Source organism: Ranitomeya imitator, chromosome 5, assembly GCF_032444005.1.
Source record: "Ranitomeya imitator isolate aRanImi1 chromosome 5, aRanImi1.pri, whole genome shotgun sequence".
NCBI lineage: Eukaryota > Metazoa > Chordata > Amphibia > Anura > Dendrobatidae > Ranitomeya > Ranitomeya imitator.
This window is the reverse complement of record NC_091286.1, coordinates 710,286,749-710,312,310: the sequence shown is the minus strand read 5'-3', so window position 1 is coordinate 710,312,310 and position 25,562 is coordinate 710,286,749. Positions and strand designations below refer to the sequence as shown.

Here is a 25,562-nt window from a genome sequence, read left to right as displayed (position 1 = left end):
TTAGATTGGTTTGACAGGAGCGATTTCTCATAAACCCATGCTGATATGGAGTTAAACAGTTATTCTCATTGAGATAATCCAGAATAACATCCCTCAGAAACCCTTCAAATATTTTACCAACAATAGAGGTTAGACTTACTGGCCTATAATTTCCAGGTTCACTTTTAGAGCCCTTTTTGAATATTGGCACCACATTTGCTATGCGCCAGTCCTGCGGAACAGACCCTGTCGCTATAGAGTCACTAAAAATAAGAAATAATGGTTTATCTATTACATTACTTAGTTCTCTTAGTACTCGTGGGTGTATGCCATCCGGACCTGGAGATTTATCTATTTTAATCTTATTTAGCCGGTTTCGCACCTCTTCTTGGGTTAGATTGGTGACTCTTAATATAGGGTTTTCATTGTTTCTTGGGATTTCACCTAGCATTTCATTTTCCACCGTGAATACCGTGGAGAAGAAGGTGTTTAATATGTTAGCTTTTTCCTCGTCATCTACAACCATTCTTTCCTCACTATTTTTTAAGGGGCCTACATTTTCAGTTTTTATTCTTTTACTATTGATATAGTTGAAGAACAGTTTGGGATTAGTTTTACTCTCCTTAGCAATGTGCTTCTCTGTTTCCTTTTTGGCAGCTTTAATTAGTTTTTTAGATAAAGTATTTTTCTCCCTATAGTTTTTTAGAGCTTCAGTGGTGCCATCCTGCTTTAGTAGTGCAAATGCTTTCTTTTTACTGTTAATTGCCTGTCTTACTTCTTTGTTTAGCCACATTGGGTTTTTCCTATTTCTAGTCCTTTTATTCCCACAAGGTATAAACCGCTTACACTGCCTATTTAGGATGTTCTTAAACATTTCCCATTTATTATCTGTATTCTCATTTCTGAGGATATTGTCCCAGTCTACCAGATTAAGGGCATCTCTAAGCTGTTCAAACTTTGCCTTCCTAAAGTTCAATGTTTTTGTGACTCCCTGACAAGTCCCCCTAGTGAAAGACAGGTGAAACTGCACAATATTGTGGTCGCTATTTCCTAAATGCCCAACCACCTGCAGATTTGTTATTCTGTCAGGTCTATTAGATAGTATTAGGTCTAAAAGTGCTGCTCCTCTGGTTGGATTCTGCACCAATTGTGAAAGATAATTTTTCTTGGTTATTAGCAGAAACCTGTTGCCTTTATGGGTTTCACAGGTTTCTGTTTCCCAGTTAATATCCGGGTAGTTAACACTTGTCGTGTTTGGAGGAAAAAGAATACTGAGTTGCATCCATCAAACACCATACCTACTGTAAAGCATGGTGGTGGAAACATCATGCTTTGGGGCTGTTTCTCTGCAAAGGGGCCAGGACGACTGATCCGGGTACATGAAAGAATGAATGGGGCCATGTATCGTGAGATTTTGAATGCAAACCTCCTTCCATCAGCAAGGGCATTGAAGATGAAACGTGGCTGGGTCTTTCAACATGACAATGATCCAAAGCACACTGCCAGGGCAACGAAGGAGTGGCTTCGTAAGAAGCATTTCAAGGTCCTGGAGTGGCCTAGCCAGTCTCCAGATCTCAACCCTATAGAAAAACTTTGGAGGGAGTTGAAAGTCCGTGTTGCCAAGCGAAAAGCCAAAAACATCACTGCTCTAGAGGAGATCTGCATGGAGGAATGGGCCAACATACCAACAACAGTATGTGGCAACCTTGTGAAGACTTACAGAAAACGTTTGACCTCTGTCATTGCCAACAAAGGATATATTGCAAAGTATTGAGATGAAATTTTGTTTCTGACCAAATACTTATTTTCCACCATAATATGCAAATAAAATGTTAAAAAAAACAGACAATGTGATTTTCTGGATTTTTTTTTCTCAGGTTGTCTCCCATAGTTGAGGTCTACCTATGATGTAAATTACAGACGCCTCTCATCTTTTTAAGTGGTGGAACTTGCACTATTGCTGACTGACTAAATACTTTTTTGCCCCACTGTATATACCGTATATACTCGAGTATAAGCCGAGATTTTCAGCCCATTTTTTTGGGCTGAAAGTCCCCCTCTCGGCTTATACTCGAGTCATATACCGGGAGGTCGGCAGGGGAGGGGGAGCGGGGACTGTGTAGTTATACTTACCTGCTGCGGCGCGGTCCCTGCAGTCCCTGGCTTCCCCGGCGCTGCAGATTCTCCCTGTACTGAGTGGTCACATGGCACCGCTCATTACAGAAATGAATATGCGACTCCACCTCCCATAGGGGAGGAGCCGCATATTCATTGCTGCAAATGATCGGTAACTGTGACCACTCAATTACAGGAAGAAGCTGCAGCGCCGGGGAAGCCAGGGACTGCAGGGACCGCGCCAGGAGCAGGTAAGTATACGGGGAACGCAGCGCTGCGCGATATTTACCTGCTCCTCGCTCCGGTGAGGCTCCGTCTGCAGCGTCCTCTGGCAGTGACGCTCAGGTTAGAGGGCGCTGTGACGTAGTCAGTGCGCGCCCTCTGCTGAGCGTCAGTGCCAGAGGACGCTGCAGACGGAGCCGCACCGGAGCAGATAATTATTGAAAGCGCCGGCGTCCTGACCGAAGAGAGGTGAGTATGTGATTTTTTTTTTTATTGCAGCACCAGCAGCATTCTATATGGCACAGCATTATATGGAGCAACTATGAGGCCATAATCAACGGTGCAGAGCATTATATGTGGCACAGCTTTCTATGGAGCATCTATGGGGCAATAATGAACGGTGCAGAGTATTATATATGGGGCACAGCTTTATATGGAGCATCTATGGGGCCATAATGAACGGTGCAGAGCATTATATATGGGGCACAGCTTTATATGGAGCATCTATGGGGCCATAATGAACGGTGCAGAGCATTATATATGGGGCACAGCTTTATATGGAGCATCTATGGGGCCATAATGAACGGTGCAGAGCATTATATATGGCACAGCTTTATATGGAGCATCTATGGGGCCATAATGAACGGTGCAGAGCATTATATATGGGGCACAGCTTTATATGGAGCATCTATGGGGCCATAATGAACGGTGCAGAGCATTATATATGGCACAGCTTTATATGGAGCATCTATGGGGCCATAATGAACAGTGCAGAGCATTATATATGGCACAGCTTTATATGGAGCATCTATGGGGCCATAATGAACGGTGCAGAGCATTATATATGGCACAGCTTTATATGGAGCATCTATGGGGCCATAATGAACGGTGCAGAGCATTATATATGGGGCACAGCTTTATATGGAGCATCTATGGGGCAATAATGAACGGTGCAGAGCATTATATATGGCACAGCTTTATATGGAGCATCTATGGGGCCATAATGAACGGTGCAGAGCATTATATATGGGGCACAGCTTTATATGGAGCATCTATGGGGCCATAATGAACGGTGCAGAGCATTATATATGGCACAGCTTTATATGGAGCATCTATGGGGCCATAATGAACGGTGCATAGCATTATATATGGGGCACAGCTTTATATGGAGCATCTATGGGGCCATAATGAACGGTGCAGAGCATTATATATGGCACAGCTTTATATGGAGCATCTATGGGGCCATAATGAACGGTGCAGAGCATTATATATGGGGCACAGCTTTATATGGAGCATCTATGGGGCAATAATGAACGGTGCAGAGCATTATATATGGGGCACAGCTTTATATGGAGCATCTATGGGGCCATAATGAACGGTGCAGAGCATTATATATGGCACAGCTTTATATGGAGCATCTATGGGGCAATAATGAACGGTGCAGAGCATTATATATGGCACAGCTTTATATGGAGCATCTATGGGGCCATAATGAACGGTGCAGAGCATTATATATGGGGCACAGCTTTATATGGAGCATCTATGGGGCCATAATGAACAGTGCAGAGCATTATATATAGCACAGTTGTATATGGAGCATCTATGGGGCCATAATGAACGGTGCAGAGCATTATATATGGCACAGCTTTATATGGAGCATCTATGGGGCCATAATGAACGGTGCAGAGCATTATATATAGCACAGTTGTATATGGAGCATCTTATGGGGCAATAATGAACGGTATGGAGCATCTATTTTTATTTTTGACTTTTACCGATATCTGCTGCATTTTCCACCCTAGGCTTATACTCGAGTCAATAAGTTTTCCCAGTTTTTTTGTGGCAGAATTAGGGGGGTCGGCTTATACTCGGTTCGGCTTATACTCGAGTATATACGGTATATATATATATATATGTATATATATATATATATATATATATATATATATATATATATATATATATATTTTATTTGCATATTATAGTGGAAAATAAGTATTTGGTCAGAAACAAAATTTCATCTCAATACTTTGTTATATATCCTTTGTTGGCAATGACAGAGGTCAAACGTTTTCTGTAAGTCTTCACAAGGTTGCCACATACTGTTGTTGGTATGTTGGCCCATTCCTCCATGCAGATCTCCTCTAGAGCAGTGATGTTTTTGGCTTTTCGCTTGGCAACACAGACTTTCAACTCCCTCCAAAGGTTTTCTATAGGGTTGAGATCTGGAGACTGGCTAGGCCACTCCAGGACCTTGAAATGCTTCTTACGAAGCCACTCCTTCGTTGCCCTGGCGGTGTGCTTTGGATCATTGTCATGTTGAAAGACCCAGCCACGTTTCATCTTCAATGCCCTTGCTGATGGAAGGAGGTTTGCACTCAAAATCTCATGATACATGGCCCCATTCATTCTTTCATGTACCCGGATTAGTCGTCCTGGCCCCTTTGCAGAGAAACAGCCCCAAAGCATGATGTTTCCACCACCATGCTTTACAATAGGTATGGTGTTTGATGGATGCAACTCAGTATTCTTTTTCCTCCAAACACGACAAGTTGTGTTTCTACCAAACAGTTCCAGTTTGGTTTCATCAGACCATAGGACATTCTCCCAAAACTCCTCTGGATCATCCAAATGCTCTCTAGCAAACTTCAAACGGGCCCGGACATGTACTGGCTTAAGCAGTGGGACACGTCTGGCACTGCAGGATCTGAGTCCATGGTGGCGTAGTGTGTTACTTATGGTAGGCCTCGACCAATCAGCGACGAGCACAGCGACGATGATGTCATAAAGGACGTAGACATCCCGCGTCTGATTGGTCGAGGCCGCCAGGCCTCGACCAATCAGCAACGGGCACAGCGACGATGATGTCATAAAGGACGTAGAAATCCCACGTTTCTGATTCAGCGACGGGCACAGTATCGACGTAGATGTCATAATGGTTGCCATGGCGACGATGATGTCATAAAGGTTGCCTCGACCAATCAGCGACGGGCACAGTCTGCCGCGAATTCTGGAATCATCATTGTCCATACACTACGGGGACATGCATATTCTAGAATACCCGATGCGTTAGAATCGGGCCACAATCTAGTATATATACGTATATGTTTTGATTAATATTTTGTTTTAAAATGATGTGTAAATGACAAAGAATTTCCCTATGTAAATGCTCATGTTAAAATCGCATTGCAGTCTGATAGCAATCGCATTGCATTCGGATGTAAATTGAATGCTAGGTGGGAAAAATCGGATTGTACTCGCACAAAAAAAGCAGGACACTCAAATGACAGTTGCATTACACTTGTCAGACTCTTCTGCATCAAAACCGGACCGATTTTTAAATCGCTGGTGAGTCTCCAGCCAAAGAAACTGAACGACACAGAGCTCCAAACAGCAGAGAAAATCCACAGGAAAAGACACCGAACGACACAGAGCCGATCAGCAGAGAAAATCCACAGGAAAAGACACCGAACGACACAGAGCCGATCAGCAGAGAAAATCCACAGGAAAAGACACCGAACGACACAGAACCGATCAGAAGAGAAAATCCACAGGAAAAGACACCGAACGTCACAGAACCGATTAGCAGAGAAAATCCCAGGGTGGATAAAAATCAATGTTTTTTTTTAAAAAAAAAATAAAAAAATCGGATTTTTTTTATTTAAATCGGATTTTTTTGATTTAAATCGGATTTTTTTCAATAAACTGCTTTTTGAGGAAAATATTTTACCATCCAAAGGTTCTTCCATCATGAGATAAAGCTGAGTGGTTTAACTCAGTAGAATAAAGGCTGTATATGTGTAACATTCACAATGCCATGCTGTTCCAGAGGTTTCTGTAGGATTAGTGGGCAGTTTCTCCCCTATATTATCACAGACGCTCGCTTTACTTACGCAGTTCTCAAAACTGAATTTGACTCCGCAGAGGTCCCAGCCTCTTCTTCACGGCAAAAATGTTACAACATGAACAGAGTTGAGAAAAAGACCTTAATCCTATTGTTCTACAAACCTATGACATGCCTGCCTTACCGATAGGCGAAGGAGCTTCATTAAAATATTCCCAAACTGGGTCTCTTTTACGGCCTGCTGCCATTATACCAGGGATTCAAGCTTCAGGAGGCTAATTTGCATATTCCAGGTGCCTTCTGGGAGAAGCAAAGTCTCCCTAAGCTAGAAGATCGTTGGGTACAGCCGGGACCAGCTGCTTCGAAAGCATCACCAAACCAGGGATTCAAGCTTCAGGAGGCTAATTTGCATATTCCAGGTGCCTTCTGGGAGAAGCGAAGTCTCCCTAAGCTAGAAGATCGTTGGGTACAGCCGGGACCAGCTGCTTCGAAAGCATCACCGAATTTTTGCCTGTAGGACATTATTGCAAGAGAGCTTGGCTGAGTAGATTACACAAGGAGGAAAACACACAGCAAGTCAGCAGGATCTAGGAGCAACATGGCAGATGTGACAACCTACATGGTGAGCTGCAGCATGTGCTACATGTTCACAGATCGACCAGAAGAAGAATCCAATTTCACCTGTCAGAAGTGTAGACTAGTGGCCCTTTTAGAAGAAAAGGTGCGGGGTCTGGAAGAAAGAATAGCAACTTTGAAACTCATCAAAGAGAATGAAGGCTTTCTAGACAGAACAGAAGCATCTCTACTGGTCACAGAAGGTGCAAAAAGTGTCAGAGAACCTCCAAAAGCAGATGAGTGGAAGCATGTGACCAAAAGAAGCAAGAAGACCATGGAGAAATCACCAACCACACAACTGAAGAACCGATATCAAATCTTTGTAGAGGATGAAGATGGCACACCTAAGAATGAAGCAATACCAGCAAGCAAAAAAGAAAAGGGCACACAGCAACAAGTGACAGCAAAAAGTACAGCCAAGAAGCAACGAAGAGTGGTGGTGGTGGGAGACTCACTACTGAGAGGCACAGAAGCAGCCATCTGCAGACCGGACATAACTGCAAGAGAAGTATGCTGCCTTCCAGGTGCGATGATCAAGGATGTGACCGATAGGATACCAAAGCTCTTCAGCTCCAAGGACGTCCACCCATTTCTTCTGATACATGTTGGCACCAATGACACGGCAAGGAAGGACCTACCGACAATCTGCAAGGACTTTGAAGAGTTGGGGAAGAAAGTAAAGGAACTGGATGCACAGGTAGTTTTTTCTTCTATCCTTCCAGTAGATGGGCATGGCACCAGGAGATGGAACAGGATCCTTGATGCAAACAACTGGCTAAGACGATGGTGCAGACAACAAGGATTTGGATTCCTGGACCACGGTGTGAATTACTGGTATGATGGACTCCTCGCCAGAGACGGACTACACCTCAACAAACCTGGGAAACACACATTCGCCAGAAGACTCGCTACACTCATCAGGAGGGCGTTAAACTAGAAGAAGAGGGGACGGGAAGAAAAACATTAGACTCGAACAAAGACGACCCAGGAAAACATACTCAGAAGGGAGGTAAGAACATTTCTAAAACAATCCACAGTGAGGAGATTGGAACAAAACAAAATCCTCTAAACTGCATGCTCGCAAACGCCAGAAGCCTGACAAACAAGATGGAAGAACTAGAAGCAGAAATATCTACAGGTAACTTTGACATAGTGGGAATAACCGAGACATGGTTAGATGAAAGCTATGACTGGGCAGTTAACTTACAGGGTTACAGTCTGTTTAGAAAGGATCGTAAAAATCGGAGAGGAGGAGGGGTTTGTCTCTATGTAAAGTCTTGTCTAAAGTCCACTTTAAGGGAGGATATTAGCGAAGGGAATGAGGATGTCGAGTCCATATGGGTTGAAATTCATGGAGGGAAAAATGGTAACAAAATTCTCATTGGGGTCTGTTACAAACCTCCAAATATAACAGAAAGCATGGAAAGTCTACTTCTAAAGCAGATAGATGAAGCTGCAACCCATAATGAGGTCCTGGTTATGGGGGACTTTAACTACCCGGATATTAACTGGGAAACAGAAACCTGTGAAACCCATAAAGGCAACAGGTTTCTGCTAATAACCAAGAAAAATTATCTTTCACAATTGGTGCAGAATTCAACCAGAGGAGCAGCACTTTTAGACCTAATACTATCTAATAGACCTGACAGAATAACAAATCTGCAGGTGGTTGGGCATCTAGGAAATAGCGACCACAATATTGTACAGTTTCACCTGTCTTTCACTAGGGGGACTTGTCAGGGAGTCACAAAAACATTGAACTTTAGGAAGGCAAAGTTTGAACAGCTTAGAGATGCCCTTAATCTGGTAGACTGGGACAATATCCTCAGAACTAATAATACAGATAATAAATGGGAAATGTTTAAGAACATCCTAAATAGGCAGTGTAAGCGGTTTATACCTTGTGGGAATAAAAGGACTAGAAATAGGAAAAACCCAATGTGGCTAAACAAAGAAGTAAGACAGGCAATTAACAGTAAAAAGAAAGCATTTGCACTACTAAAGCAGGATGGCACCATTGAAGCTCTAAAAAACTATAGGGAGAAAAATACTTTATCTAAAAAACTAATTAAAGCTGCCAAAAAGGAAACAGAGAAGCACATTGCTAAGGAGAGTAAAACTAATCCCAAACTGTTCTTCAACTATATCAATAGTAAAAGAATAAAAACTGAAAATGTAGGCCCCTTAAAAAATAGTGAGGAAAGAATGGTTGTAGATGACGAGGAAAAAGCTAACATATTAAACACCACCTTCTCCACGGTATTCACGGTGGAAAATGAAATGCTAGGTGAAATCCCAAGAAACAATGAAAACCCTATATTAAGGGTCACCAATCTAACCCAAGAAGAGGTGCGAAACCGGCTAAATAAGATTAAAATAGATAAATCTCCGGGTCCGGATGGCATACACCCACGAGCAGGGCCGTATTTGCCACTAGGCACTCGAGGGCACGTGCCTAGGGCGGCGACATTGCGGGGGGGCGGCACCTGGGCAAGGATTTTTTTTTTTTTTTTTTTTTAAGTCACAAACGCGACCGACGCAAAACCCCGCCCCCCCGCCTGCCTCCCCGCGCCCCTCCCCTCCCCGCGCCCCTCCCCGCCTCCGCATCCCACCCACCCTCCATGAAGAGAGACGATACTCACCTCCTGCTCCAGCCTCCAGCGATGCCTGTTCTCACCGTCTGTAGCGCGTCCTGAGTGAGCGGTCACATGGTACCGGTCATTAAGGTCATGAATATGCGCATATTCATGACTTTATTGAGCAGTATCACATGACCGCTCACTCAGTCAGGAAGAAGACACTGCGGCGGGACAGAGCGCCAGAGGGATGTCGGCGGCTGCGGCGCGCGCAGTGTGTGGGCAGGCAGCTGAGCTGAGTGACAGGTGAGTATGAGGACGGACGGGGGCGATGTTCTGCAGGGAGGGGGGGCGATGAAGCTCTGCAGGGAGGGGGGGCAATGAAGCTCTGCAGGGAGGGAGGGAGGGGGGGCGATGAAGCTCTGCAGGGAGGGAGGGAGGGGGGGCGATGAAGCTCTGCAGGGAGGGAGGGAGGGGGGGCGATGAAGCTCTGCAGGGAGGGAGGGAGGGGGGGCGATGAAGCTCTGCAGGGAGGGGGGGGCGATGAAGCTCTGCAGGGAGGGAGGGAGAGGGGGCGATGAAGCTCTGCAGGGAGGGAGGGAGGGGGGGCGATGAAGCTCTGCAGGGAGGGGGGGGGGGGCGATGAAGCTCTGCAGGGAGGGAGGGGGGGGCGATGAAGCTCTGCAGGGAGGGAGGGGGGGGATGATGAAGCTCTGCAGGGAGGGAGGGGGGGGGCGATGAAGCTCTGCAGGGAGGGAGGGAGGGGGGGGCGATGAAGCTCTGCAGGGAGGGAGGGGGGGCGATGATGAAGCTCTGCAGGGAGGGAGGGGGGGCGATGATGAAGCTCTGCAGGGAGGGAGGGAGGGGGGGGCGATGATGAAGCTCTGCAGGGAGGGGGGGCGATGATGAAGCTCTGCAGGGAGGGAGGGAGGGGGGGCGATGATGAAGCTCTGCAGGGAGGGAGGGGGGGCGATGATGAAGCTCTGCAGGGAGAGAGGGAGGGGGGGCGATGAAGCTCTGCAGGGAGGGAGGGGGGGCGATGATGAAGCCCTGCAGGGAGGGAGGGGGGGCGATGATGAAGCTCTGCAGGGAGGGAGGGAGGGGGGGGCGATGATGAAGCTCTGCAGGGAGGGGGGGCGATGATGAAGCTCTGCAGGGAGGGAGGGAGGGGGGGCGATGATGAAGCTCTGCAGGGAGGGAGGGAGGGGGGGCGATGATGAAGCTCTGCAGGGAGGGAGGGGGGGGCGATGATGAAGCTCTGCAGGGAGGGAGGGGGGGCGATGATGAAGCTCTGCAGGGAGGGAGGGGGGCGATGATGAAGCTCTGCAGGGAGGGAGGGGGGCGATGATGAAGCTCTGCAGGGAGGGAGGGGGGGGAGATGATGAAGCTCTGCAGGGAGGGAGGGGGGGCGATGATGAAGCTCTGCAGGGAGGGAGGGGGGGCGATGATGAAGCTCAGCAGGGAGGGGGGGGCGATGATGAAGCTCTGCAGGGAGGGAGGGGGGGCGATGATGAAGCTCTGCAGGGAGGGAGGGGGGCGATGATGAAGCTCTGCAGGGAGGGAGGGGGGGCGATGAAGCTCTGCAGGGAGGGAGGGGGGGCGATGAAGCTCTGCAGGGAGGGAGGGGGGGCGATGAAGCTCTGCAGGGAGGGAGGGGGGGCGATGAAGCTCTGCAGGGAGGGAGGGGGGGCGATGAAGCTCTGCAGGGAGGGAGGGAGGGTGATGAAGCTCTGCAGGGAGGGAGGGAGGGGGGGGCGATGTTCTGCAGCTGTCACGGTCCTGTAGAGTTATCGGACATGTTTGTCTTCTCTGTTGGGCGCAGATGGAGCAGATAACGGCAGGCGACCCCCATCCTCCGCGGAGTCCCATCCACACTGGGAGATCCCGTGTCCGCAGTCGCTTGTGCCGGTGTCACCCGCGCGGATCAGCGCCGTCCTCCCGCGGAAATATCCGGTGATCAGACAGCGAGGCTTCTACTCTGATATTCTGACCTATAGCGCCGCTCCTCTGGTGAAAGTGAGTGCAGGCGTCACATGATCGGCAGCCGCGTGCTATACTGCACGTGTCCACGGCTACAGAGCGCTCTGTCCCCGCCGTTCTCCGGTGTCTCCTTGTGCTGCAGCTTCAGCCGCCATTTCCATTATATTGCAGGATGTCAGCGCCGGACCGAGCGTTCAACCGAATCTCCTGAGACAAGTGGACGAGGAGCGCAACACCCCGAAAGGTGAGCGGAGGATACTTGTAACAACCACAGGAAGGTAGACCCCGGCAACCAGATCCAACAGTCACAATAGGAGATGTCACAGCTCACCTCCTCCTCCTCCTTAAAGGGAACCTGTCACCGCCAAAATCGCGGGTGAGGTAGGCACATCGGCATCAGGGGCTTATCTACAGCATTCTGGAATGCTGTAGATAAGCCCCTGATGTATCCTAAAACATGAAAAAAAGACGTTATATTATACTCACCCAGGAGCGTTCCCACTGTTGGTCCGGGTCTGGCGCCTCCCATCTTCATCAGATGACGTCCTCTTCTGGTCTTCACGCCGCAGCTCCGGCGCAGGCGTACTTTGCCTGCCCTGTTGAGGGCGGAGTAAAGTACTGCATTGCGCAGGTGGCGGGAAAGGTCAGAGAGGCCCGGCGCCTGCACAATGCTGTACTTTGCTCTGCCCTCAACAGGGCAGGCAAAGTACGCCTGCGCCGGAGCTGCAGTGTGAAGACCAGAAGAGGACGTCATCTGATGAAGATGGGAGGCGCCGGACCCGGACCAACAGCGGGAACGCCCCTGGGTGAGTATAATATAACGTCTTTTTCTCATCTTTTAGGTTACATCGGGGGCTTATCTACAGCATTCCAGAATGCTGTAGATAAGCCCCTGATGCCGGTGGGCTTACCTCACCCGCGATTTTGGGGGTGACAGGTTCCCTTTAACACCCTCCCATAGAAGTGAATGGTCCCCACAATACAGTCTGATGTTACTTACATATTACAGTGTCACCCGGGCTCAGTACATGGGGTGTCTCGCCCGTCACTCGGGCTCAGTACATGTGGTGTCTCGCCCGTCACTCGGGCTCAGTACAGTCATGGTCAAAAGTATTGACACCCCTGCAATTCTGTCAGATAATACTCAGTTTCTTCCTGAAAATGATTGCAAACACAAATTCTTTGGTATTATTATCTTCATTTAATTTGTCTTAAATGAAGAAACACAAAAGAGAATGAAGCAAAAAGCAAAACATTGATCATTTCACACAAAACTCCAAAATTGGGCCAGACAAAAGTATTGGCACCATCAGCCTAATACTTGGTTGCACAACCTTTAGCCAAAATAACTACGACCAACCACTTCCGGTAACCATCAATGAGTTGCTTCCAATGCTCTGCTGGAATTTTAGACCATTCTTCTTTGGCAAACTGCTCCAGGTCCCTGATATTTGAAGGGCGCCTTCTCCAAACTGCCATTTTTAGATCTCTCCACAGGTGTTCTATGGGATTCAGGTCTGGACTCATTGCTGGTCACCTTAGAAGTCTCCAGTGCTTTCTCTCAAACCATTTTCTAGTGCTTTTTGAAGTGTGTTTTGGGTCATTGTCCTGCTGGAAGACCCATGACCTTTGAGGGAGACCCAGCTTTCTCACACTGGGCCCTACATTCTGCTGCAAAATTTGTTGGTTAGTCTTCAGTCTTCATACTGCCATGCACACGGTCAAGCAGTCCAGTGCCAGAGGCAGCAAAGCACCCCCAAAACATCAGGGAACTTCCGCCATGTTTGACTGTAGGGACCGTGTTCTTCTCTTTGAATGCCTCTTTTTTTTCTCCTGTAAACTCTATGTTGATGCCTTTGCCCAAAAAGCTCTACTTTTGTCTCATCTGACCAGAGAACATTCTTCCAAAACGTTTTAGGCTTTTTTAGGTAAGTTTTGGCAAACTCCAGCCTGGCTTTTTTATGTCTCGGGGTAAGAAGTGGGGTCTTCCTGGGTCTCCTACCATACAGTCCCTTTTCATTCAGACGCCGACGGATAGTACGGGTTGACACTGTTGTACCCTCGGACTGCAGGGCAGCTAGAACTTGTTTGGATGTTAGTCGAGGTTCTTTATCCAACATCCGCACAATCTTGCGTTGAAATCTCTTGTCAATTTTTCTTTTCCGTCCACATCTAGGGAGGTTAGCCACAGTGCCATGGGCTTTAAACTTCTTGATGACACTGCGCATGGTAGACACAGGAACATTCAGGTCTTTGGAGATGGACTTGTAGCCTTGAGATTGCTCATGCTTCCTCACAATTTGGTTTCTCAAGTCCTCAGACAGTTCTTTGGTCTTCTTTCTTTTCTCCATTCTCAATGTGGTACACACAAGGACACAGGACAGACGTGGCCATTATACAGTATGGAGCACTGTGTGGCCATTATACAGTATGGAACATCATGTAGGGCCATTATACAGTATGTGGAGCACTGCATAGCCATTGTACAGTATGAAGCACTGTGTGGCCATATTTTTTTTTTGTTTTAATGTATATGAAACAGTGTGATCAGCAGTGCTAAATGGGTGTGGTTGGGACTTGGATATGGGTGTGATTAGTTGTGAAATGGGTGTGGTCAGAGGCGTGGCCTAAAATTTGCCGCGGCGCACTACGTGCGCCGCAACCTTTAGACCTTTTTCCCTTCAAAAGTTGAGAGGTATGGCACCGCATTTCCCAGATCACATCAAGTACCGCGAATCCCATAAGGAATGAATGAAACCAAACGCAGTGTTGCCGTAAGTGATCCGTTGCAGAAAAACTGCCCGATCTGCTGCAAACGGCAACTTTCACATCAGTGATTCTTCCCAAAGTCACTGCCGATAGTGTCATACTCACCAGAGGGGGAGGCAGCGCTAAAAGTGCCTAGGGCAGCAGAAACTCTAAATACGGCCCTGCCCACGAGTACTAAGAGAACTAAGTAATGTAATAGATAAACCATTATTTCTTATTTTTAGTGACTCTATAGCGACAGGGTCTGTTCCGCAGGACTGGCGCATAGCAAATGTGGTGCCAATATTCAAAAAGGGCTCTAAAAGTGAACCTGGAAATTATAGGCCAGTAAGTCTAACCTCTATTGTTGGTAAAATATTTGAAGGGTTTCTGAGGGATGTTATTCTGGATTATCTCAATGAGAATAACTGTTTAACTCCATATCAGCATGGGTTTATGAGAAATCGCTCCTGTCAAACCAATCTAATCAGTTTTTATGAAGAGGTAAGCTATAGGCTGGACCACGGTGAGTCATTGGACGTGGTATATCTCGATTTTTCCAAAGCGTTTGATACCGTGCCGCACAAGAGGTTGGTACACAAAATGAGAATGCTTGGTCTGGGGGAAAATGTGTGTAAATGGGTTAGTAACTGGCTTAGTGATAGAAAGCAGAGGGTGGTTATAAATGGTATAGTCTCTAACTGGGTCGCTGTGACCAGTGGGGTACCGCAGGGGTCAGTATTGGGACCTGTTCTCTTCAACATATTCATTAATGATCTGGTAGAAGGTTTACACAGTAAAATATCGATATTTGCAGATGATACAAAACTATGTAAAGCAGTTAATACAAGAGAAGATAGTATTCTGCTACAGATGGATCTGGATAAGTTGGAAACTTGGGCTGAAAGGTGGCAGATGAGGTTTAACAATGATAAATGTAAGGTTATACACATGGGAAGAGGGAATCAATATCACCATTACACACTGAACGGGAAACCACTGGGTAAATCTGACAGGGAGAAGGACTTGGGGATCCTAGTTAATGATAAACTTACCTGGAGCAGCCAGTGCCAGGCAGCAGCTGCCAAGGCAAACAGGATCATGGGGTGCATTAAAAGAGGTCTGGATACACATGATGAGAGCATTATACTGCCTCTGTACAAATCCCTAGTTAGACCGCACATGGAGTACTGTGTCCAGTTTTGGGCACCGGTGCTCAGGAAGGATATAATGGAACTAGAGAGAGTACAAAGGAGGGCAACAAAATTAATAAAGGGGATGGGAGAACTACAATACCCAGATAGATTAGCGAAATTAGGATTATTTAGTCTAGAAAAAAGACGACTGAGGGGCGATCTAATAACCATGTATAAGTATATAAGGGGACAATACAAATATCTCGCTGAGGATCTGTTTATACCAAGGAAGGTGACGGGCACAAGGGGGCATTCTTTGCGTCTGGAGGAGAGAAGGTTTTTCCACCAACATAGAAGAGGATTCTTTACTGTTAGGGCAGTGAGAATCTGGAATTGCTTGCCTGAGGAGGTGGTGATGGCGAACTCAGTCGAGGGGTTCAAGAGAGGCCTGGATGTCTTTCTGGAGCAGAACAATATTGTATCATACAATTATTAGGTTCTGTAGAAGGACGTAGATCTGGGGATTTATTATGATGGAATATAGGCTGAACTGGATGGACAAATGTCTTTTTTCGGCCTTACTAACTATGTTACTATGTTACTATATTATAAGGAAAGAATGTAATAAACCTCAGATCGTACAAAACAAACAGATCCAGACTTGTCTGTCTGTGGCTATGCTGCAGTATTGTGCTCAAAGTTTCACTTTCATTTTCTTGTCTGCTTGCCCTTCCTCCTCCTCACACTTAGATTCACATTCTTCTTGTGTTGTGCAGATCTATTCCACTCCAAACAATCAGAAACATATTGTCTAACTTCTTGGACTTGGCACTGAAGGGGTTGATTCTGTATTCATAGGTTTGTAGAACAATAGGATTAAGGTCTTTTTCTCAACTCTGTTCATGTTGTAACATTTTTGCCGTGAAGAAGAGGCTGGGACCTCTGCGGAGTCAAATTCAGTTAGGTAGAAACTTTGATTTAAATCACTGATTTAAATCAAACCTTACTGACTAGTGATTTAAATCGTGATTTAAATCAGTTAGATTTCAATCAAATCCACCCTGGAAAATCCACAGGAAAACACACAGAACGACACAGAGCCGATCAGCAGAGAAAATCCACAGGAAAACACACAGAATGACACAGAGCCGATCAGCAGAGAAAATCCACAGGAAAAGACACCGAACGGCACAGAGCCGATCAGCAGAAAAAATCCACAGGAAAAGACACCGAACGACACAGAGCCGATCAGCAGAGAAAATCCACAGGAAAAGACAGTGAACGAAACAGAGCCGATCAGCAGAGAAAATCCACAGGAAAAGACACGGAGCCGATCAGCAGAGAAAATCCACAGGAAAACACACCGAACGACACAGAACCGATCAGCAGAGAAAATCGATAGAAAAAGACAGCGAACAACACGGAGCCGATCAGCAGAGAAAATCCACAGGAAAAGACAGCGAACAACACGGAGCCGATCAGCAGAGAAAATCCACAGGAAAAGACACCGAACGACACAGAACCGATCAGCAGAGAAAATCCACAGGAAAAGACACCGAACGACACAGAACCGATCAGCAGAGAAAATCCACAGGAAAAGACACCGAACGACACAGAGCCGATCAGCAGAGAAAATCCACAGGAAAAGACACAGGAAAAGACACCGAACGACACAGAACCGATAAGCAGAGAAAATCCACAGGAAAAGACAGCGAACAACACAGAACCGATCAGCAGAGAAAATCCATAGGAAAAGACAGCGAACAACACGGAGCCGATCAGCAGAGAAAATCCACAGGAAAAGACAGCGAACGACACAGAACCGATCAGCAGAGAAAATCCACAGGAAAAGACACCGAACGACACAGAACCGATCAGCAGAGAAAATCCACAGGAAAAGACACAGGAAAAGACACCGAACGACACAGAGCCGATCAGCAGAGAAAATCCACAGGAAAAGACACAGGAAAAGACACCGAACGACACAGAACCGATCAGTAGAGAAAATCCACAGGAAAAGACAGCGAACAACACAGAACCGATCAGCAGAGAAAATCCATAGGAAAAGACAGCGAACAACACGGAGCCGATCAGCAGAGAAAATCCACAGGAAAAGACACCGAACGACACAGAACCGATCAGTAGAGAAAATCCACAGGAAAAGACAGCGAACAACACAGAACCGATCAGCAGAGAAAATCCATAGGAAAAGACAGCGAACAACACGGAGCCGATCAGCAGAGAAAATCCACAGGAAAAGACACCGAACGACACAGAACCGATCAGCAGAGAAAATCCACAGGAAAAGACACTGAACGACAAAGAGCCGATCAGCAGAGAAAATCCACAGGAAAAGACACCGAACGACACAGAACCGATCAGCAGAGAAAATCCACAGGAAAAGACACCGAACGACACAGAACCGATCAGCAGAGAAAATCCACAGGAAAAGACACCGAACGACACAGAGCCGATCAGCAGAGAAAATCCACAGGAAAAGACACCGAACGACACAGAGCCGATCAGCAGAGAAAATCCACAGGAAAAGACACCGAACGACACAGAACCGATCAGCAGAGAAAATCCACAGGAAAAGACACCGAACAACACAGAACCGATCAGAAGAGAAAATCCACAGGAAAAGACACCGAACGACACAGAACCGATCAGCAGAGAAAATCCACAGGAAAAGACACCGAACGACACAGAACCGATCAGCAGAGAAAATCCACAGGAAAAGACACCGAACGACACAGAGCCGATCAGCAGAGAAAATCCACAGGAAAAGACACCGAACGACACAGAGCCGATCAGAAGAGAAAATCCACAGGAAAAGACAGCGAACGACACAGAACCGATCAGCAGAGAAAATCCACAGGAAGAGACACCGAACGACACCGAACCGATCAGCAGAGAAAATCCACAGGAAAAGACACCGAACGACACAAAACCGATCAGCAGAGAAAATCCACAGGAAAAGACACCGAACGACACAGAGCCGATCAGCAGAGAAAATCCACAGGAAAAGACACCGAACGACACAGAACCGATCAGCAGAGAAAATCCACAGGAAAAGACACCGAACGACACAGAGCCGATCAGCAGAGAAAATCCACAGGAAAAGACACCGAACGACACAGAACCGATCAGCAGAGAAAATCCACAGGAAAAGACACCGAACGACACAGAACCGATCAGCAGAGAAAATCCACAGGAAAAGACACCGAACGACACAGAACCGATCAGCAGAGAAAATCCACAGGAAAAGACACCGAACGACACAGAGCCGATCAGCAGAGAAAATCCACAGGAAAAGACACCGAACGACACAGAACCGATCAGCAGAGAAAATCCACAGGAAAAGACACCGAACGACACAGAACCGATCAGCAGAGAAAATCCACAGGAAAAGACAGCGAACGACACAGAACCGATCAGTAGAGAAAATCCACAGGAAAAGTCACCGAACGACACAGAACCGATCAGCAGAGAAAATCCACAGGAACAGACACCGAACGACACAGAACCGATCAGCAGAGAAAATCCACAGGAAAAGACACCGAACGACACAGAGCCGATCAGCAGAGAAAATCCACAGGAAAAGACACCGAACGACACAGAACCGATCAGCAGAGAAAATCCACAGGAAAAGACACCGAACGACACAGAACCGATCAGCAGAGAAAATCCACAGGAAAAGACAGCGAACGACACAGAACCGATCAGCAGAGAAAATCCACAGGAAAAGTCACCGAACGACACAGAACCGATCAGCAGAGAAAATCCACAGGAAGAGACACCGAACGACACAGAACCGATCAGCAGAGAAAATCCACAGGAAAAGTCACCGAACGACACAGAACCGATCAGCAGAGAAAATCCACAGGAAGAGACACCGAACGACACAGAACCGATCAGCAGAGAAAATCCACAGGAAAAGTCACCGAACGACACAGAACCGATCAGCAGAGAAAATCCACAGGAAGAGACACCGAACGACACAGAACCGATCAGCAGAGAAAATCCACAGGAAGAGACACCGAACGACACAGAACCGATCAGCAGAGAAAATCCACAGGAAAAGTCACCGAACGACACAGAACCGATCAGCAGAGAAAATCCACAGGAAGAGACACCGAACGACACAGAACCGATCAGCAGAGAAAATCCACAGGAAAAGACACCGAACGACACAGAGCCGATCAGCAGAGAAAATCCACAGGAAAAGACACCGGACACAGAGCCGATCAGAAGAGAAAATCCACAGGAAAAGACACAGGAAAAGACACCGAACGACACAGAACCGATCAGTAGAGAAAATCCACAGGAAAAGACAGCGAACAACACAGAACCGATCAGCAGAGAAAATCCATAGGAAAAGACAGCGAACAACACGGAGCCGATCAGCAGAGAAAATCCACAGGAAAAGACACCGAACGACACAGAACCGATCAGCAGAGAAAATCCACAGGAAAAGACACTGAACAACACAGAACCGATCAGCAGAGAAAATCCACAGGAAAAGACAGCGAACAACACAGAGCCGATCAGCAGAGAAAATCCACAGGAAAAGACAGCGAACAACACGGAGCCGATCAGCAGAGAAAATCCACAGGAAAAGACACCGAACGACACAGAACCGATCAGCAGAGAAAATCCACAGGAAAAGACACCGAACAACACAGAACCGATCAGCAGAGAAAATCCACAGGAAAAGACACCGAACAACACAGAACCGATCAGCAGAGAAAATCCACAGGAAAAGACACCGAACGACACAGAACCGATCAGCAGAGAAAATCCACAGGAAAAGACACCGAACAACACAGAACCGATCAGCAGAGAAAATCCACAGGAAAAGACACCGAACGACACAGAACCGATCAGCAGAGAAAATCCACAGGAAAAGACACCGAACAACACAGAACCAATCAGCAGAGAAAATCCACAGGAAAAGACACCGAACGACACAGAACCGATCAGGAGAGAAAATCCACAGGAAAAGACACAGAACGACACAGAGCCGATCAGCAGAGAAAATCCACAGGAAAAGACACAGGAAAAGACACAGAACGACACAGAGCCGATCAGAAGAGAAAATCCACAGGAAAAGAAACCGAACGACACAGAACCGATCAGCAGAGAAAATCCACAGGAAAAGACAGCGAACGACACAGAACCGATCAGCAGAGAAAATCCACAGGAAAAGACAGCGAACGACACAGAACCGATCAGCAGAGAAAATCCACAGGAAAAGACACCGAACGACACAGAACCGATCAGCAGAGAAAATCCACAGGAAAAGACAGCGAACAACACAGAACCGATCAGCAGAGAAAATCCACAGGAAAAGACACAGAACGACACAGAACCGATCAGAAGAGAAAATCCACAGGAAAAGACACCGAACGACACAGAACCGATCAGCAGAGAAAATCCACAGGAAAAGACACCGAACGACACAGAGCCGATCAGGAGAGAAAATCCACAGGAAAAGACACCGAACGACACAGAGCCGATCAGGAGAGAAAATCCACAGGAAAACACACCGAACGACACAGAACCGATCAGCAGAGAAAATCCACAGGAAAAGACAGCGAACGACACAGAACCGATCAGCAGAGAAAATCCACAGGAAAAGACACCGAACGACACAGAACCGATCAGCAGAGAAAATCCACAGGAAAAGACACCGAACGACACAGAGCCGATCAGCAGAGAAAATCCACAGGAAAAGACACCGAACGACACAGAGCCGATCAGCAGAGAAAATCCACAGGAAAAGACACCGAACGACACAGAGCCGATCAGAAGAGAAAATCCACAGGAAAAGACACCGAACGACACAGAACCGATCAGGAGAGAAAATCCACAGGAAAACACACCGAACGACACAGAACCGATCAGCAGAGAAAATCCACAGGAAAAGACACCGAACGACACAGAACCGATCAGCAGAGAAAATCCACAGGAAAAGACACCGAACGACACAGAGCCGATCAGCAGAGAAAATCCACAGGAAAAGTCACCGAACGACACAGAACCGATCAGCAGAGAAAATCCACAGGAAAAGACAGCGAACAACACAGAACCGATCAGGAGAGAAAATCCACAGGAAAACACACAGAATGACACAGAACCGATCAGAAGAGAAAATCCACAGGAAAAGACACCGAACGACACAGAACCGATCAGCAGAGAAAATCCACAGGAAAAGACACCGAACGACACAGAACCGATCAGCAGAGAAAATCCACAGGAAAAGACACCGAACGACACAGAACCGATCAGCAGAGAAAATCCACAGGAAAAGACAGCGAACAACACAGAACCGATCAGGAGAGAAAATCCACAGGAAAACACACCGAACGACACAGAACCGATCAGCAGAGAAAATCCACAGGAAAAGACACCGAACGACACAGAACCGATCAGCAGAGAAAATCCACAGGAAAAGACAGCGAACAACACAGAACCGATCAGGAGAGAAAATCCACAGGAAAACACACCGAACGACACAGAACCGATCAGCAGAGAAAATCCACAGGAAAAGACACCGAACGACACAGAACCGATCAGCAGAGAAAATCCACAGGAAAAGACACCGAACGACACAGAACCGATCAGCAGAGAAAATCCACAGGAAAAGTCACCGAACGACACAGAACCGATCAGCAGAGAAAATCCACAGGAAAAGACACCGAACCGATCAGCAGAGAAAATCCACAGGAAAAGAAACCGAACGACACAGAGCCAATCAGCAGAGAAAATCCACAGGAAAAGACACCGAACGACACAGAACCGATCAGCAGAGAAAATCCACAGGAAAAGACACCGAACGACACAGAACCGATCAGCAGAGAAAATCCACAGGAAAAGACACCGAACGACACAGAGCCGATCAGGAGAGAAAATCCACAGGAAAAGACACCGAACGACACAGAACCGATCAGCAGAGAAAATCCACAGGAAAAGACAGCGAACGACACAGAACCGATCAGCAGAGAAAATCCACAGGAAAAGACACCGAACGACACAGAACCGATCAGCAGAGAAAATCCACAGGAAAAGACACCGAACGACACAGAACCGATCAGCAGAGAAAATCCACAGGAAAAGACACCGAACGACACAGAACCGATCAGCAGAGAAAATCCACAGGAAAAGACACCGAACGACACAGAACCGATCAGCAGAGAAAATCCACAGGAAAAGACACCGAACGACACAGAACCGATCAGCAGAGAAAATCCACAGGAAAAGACATTGAACGACACAGAACCGATCAGCAGAGAAAATCCACAGGAAAAGACACCGAACGACACAGAGCCGATCAGCAGAGAAAATCCACAGGAAAAGACACCGAACGACACAGAACCGATCAGCAGAGAAAATCCACAGGAAAAGACACCGAACGACACAGAACCGATCAGCAGAGAAAATCCACAGGAAAAGACACCGAACGACACAGAACCGATCAGCAGAGAAAATCCACAGGAAAAGACACCGAACCGATCAGCAGAGAAAATCCACAGGAAAAGAAACCGAACGACACAGAGCCGATCAGCAGAGAAAATCCACAGGAAAAGACACCGAACGACACAGAACCGATCAGCAGAGAAAATCCACAGGAAAAGACATTGAACGACACAGAACCGATCAGCAGAGAAAATCCACAGGAAAAGACACAGAACGACACAGAACCGATCAGCAGAGAAAATCCACAGGAAAAGACAGCGAACAACACAGAACCGATCAGCAGAGAAAATCCACAGGAAAAGACATTGAACGACACAGAACCGATCAGCAGAGAAAATCCACAGGAAAAGACACCGAACGACACAGAACCGATCAGCAGAGAAAATCCACAGGAAAAGACAGCGAACAACACAGAACCGATCAGCAGAGAAAATCCACAGGAAAAGACAGCGAACGACACAGAACCGATCAGCAGAGAAAATCCACAGGAAAAGACACCGAACGACACGGAACCGATCAGCAGAGAAAATCCACAGGAAAAGACAGCGAACGACACAGAACCGATCAGCAGAGAAAATCCACAGGAAAAGTCACCGAACGACACGGAGCCGATCAGCAGAGAAAATCCACAGGAAAAGACAGCGAACAACACAGAACCGATCAGCATAGAAAATCCACAGGAAAAGACACCGAACAACACGGAGCCGATCAGCAGAGAAAATCCACAGGAAAAGACAGCGAACGACACAGAACCAATCAGCAGAGAAAATCCACAGGAAAAGACACCGAACGACACAGAGCCGATCAGCAGAGAAAATCCACAGGAAAAGACACCGAACGACACAGAACCGATCAGCAGAGAAAATCCACAGGAAAAGACACCAAACGACACAGAACCGATCAGCAGAGAAAATCCACAGGAAAAGACAGCGAACGACACAGAACCGATCAGCAGAGAAAATCCACAGGAAAAGACACAGAGCGACACAGAACCGATCAGCAGAGAAAATCCACAGGAAAAGACACCGAACGACACAGAACCGATCAGCAGAGAAAATCCACAGGAAAAGACACCGAACGACAGAGAACCGATCAGCAGAGAAAATCCACAGGAAAAGACACCGAACGACACAGAACCGATCAGCAGAGAAAATCCACAGGAAAAGACACCGAACGACACAGAACCGATCAGCAGAGAAAATCCACAGGAAAAGACACCGAACCGATCAGCAGAGAAAATCCACAGGAAAAGAAACCGAACGACACAGAGCCGATCAGCAGAGAAAATCCACAGGAAAAGACACCGAACGACACAGAACCGATCAGCAGAGAAAATCCACAGGAAAAGACATTGAACGACACAGAACCGATCAGCAGAGAAAATCCACAGGAAAAGACACAGAACGACACAGAACCGATCAGCAGAGAAAATCCACAGGAAAAGACAGCGAACAACACAGAACCGATCAGCAGAGAAAATCCACAGGAAAAGACATTGAACGACACAGAACCGATCAGCAGAGAAAATCCACAGGAAAAGACACCGAACGACACAGAACCGATCAGCAGAGAAAATCCACAGGAAAAGACAGCGAACAACACAGAACCGATCAGCAGAGAAAATCCACAGGAAAAGACAGCGAACGACACAGAACCGATCAGCAGAGAAAATCCACAGGAAAAGACACCGAACGACACGGAACCGATCAGCAGAGAAAATCCACAGGAAAAGACAGCGAACGACACAGAACCGATCAGCAGAGAAAATCCACAGGAAAAGTCACCGAACGACACGGAGCCGATCAGCAGAGAAAATCCACAGGAAAAGACAGCGAACAACACAGAACCGATCAGCATAGAAAATCCACAGGAAAAGACACCGAACAACACGGAGCCGATCAGCAGAGAAAATCCACAGGAAAAGACAGCGAACGACACAGAACCAATCAGCAGAGAAAATCCACAGGAAAAGACACCGAACGACACAGAACCGATCAGCAGAGAAAATCCACAGGAAAAGACACCAAACGACACAGAACCGATCAGCAGAGAAAATCCACAGGAAAAGACAGCGAACGACACAGAACCGATCAGCAGAGAAAATCCACAGGAAAAGACACAGAGCGACACAGAACCGATCAGCAGAGAAAATCCACAGGAAAAGACACCGAACGACACAGAACCGATCAGCAGAGAAAATCCACAGGAAAAGACACCAAACGACACAGAACCGATCAGCAGAGAAAATCCACAGGAAAAGACAGCGAACGACACAGAACCGATCAGCAGAGAAAATCCACAGGAAAAGACACAGAGCGACACAGAACCGATCAGCAGAGAAAATCCACAGGAAAAGACACCGAACGACACAGAACCGATCAGCAGAGAAAATCCATAACACAACAGAATTCCAGAGTTGCCGCATATCTGTCCCTTTGTACAGGAACCGCAGGGTCTGCACAGGAACCATGACATACAGAGAAGCACAGCGCGGATTATACGTCACCTTATCCTGCAGTCACCGGCGCATCACACCGGAGAGGAGAGCGGGACCGTGCGGGACCACAACGGCTGACACCAGAGACAACAGCCTGCACACTGCAAAGAAACAGCTGAAAGACCTCAGATTACGTCACCAGCATGTGATAATAAGGGGCGGGGCACAACACGGCAGATGCTTTAGCAAAGGTCCTGTGATTACATCACAGCACGTGACAGCAACAAGGGGCGGGATTTAGTGTTCCCGCCTTTTCTCTCCTTGTTTTAAGCTGTTACTGCCGGCTCCTCAGTGCTCTGTGCTGTGAGGTGGTGACAGCCCCGGCTCCTCAGTGCTCTGTGCTGTGAGGTGGTGACAGCCCCGGCTCCTCA

The 25,562-nt window shown here is 47.1% G+C and overlaps 1 protein-coding gene across 3 annotated transcripts in view; it reads right to left on the bottom strand.

Annotated features, from left to right (window-relative positions):
• Positions 1–25,341, bottom strand: part of LOC138638924 (oocyte zinc finger protein XlCOF8.4-like) — a 95,114-nt gene extending 69,773 nt beyond the window's left edge. Inside the window, exon 1 of one of the 3 annotated variants that reach the window (XM_069728677.1) lies at positions 25,201–25,341. The gene's annotated coding sequence lies outside the window, so the exon portion shown is untranslated. The remainder of the gene's footprint in view (positions 1–25,200) is intronic. The other 2 variants (XM_069728675.1, XM_069728678.1) reach the window with 2 other exon arrangements.
• Between the last annotated feature and the right edge of the window lie 221 nt (positions 25,342–25,562).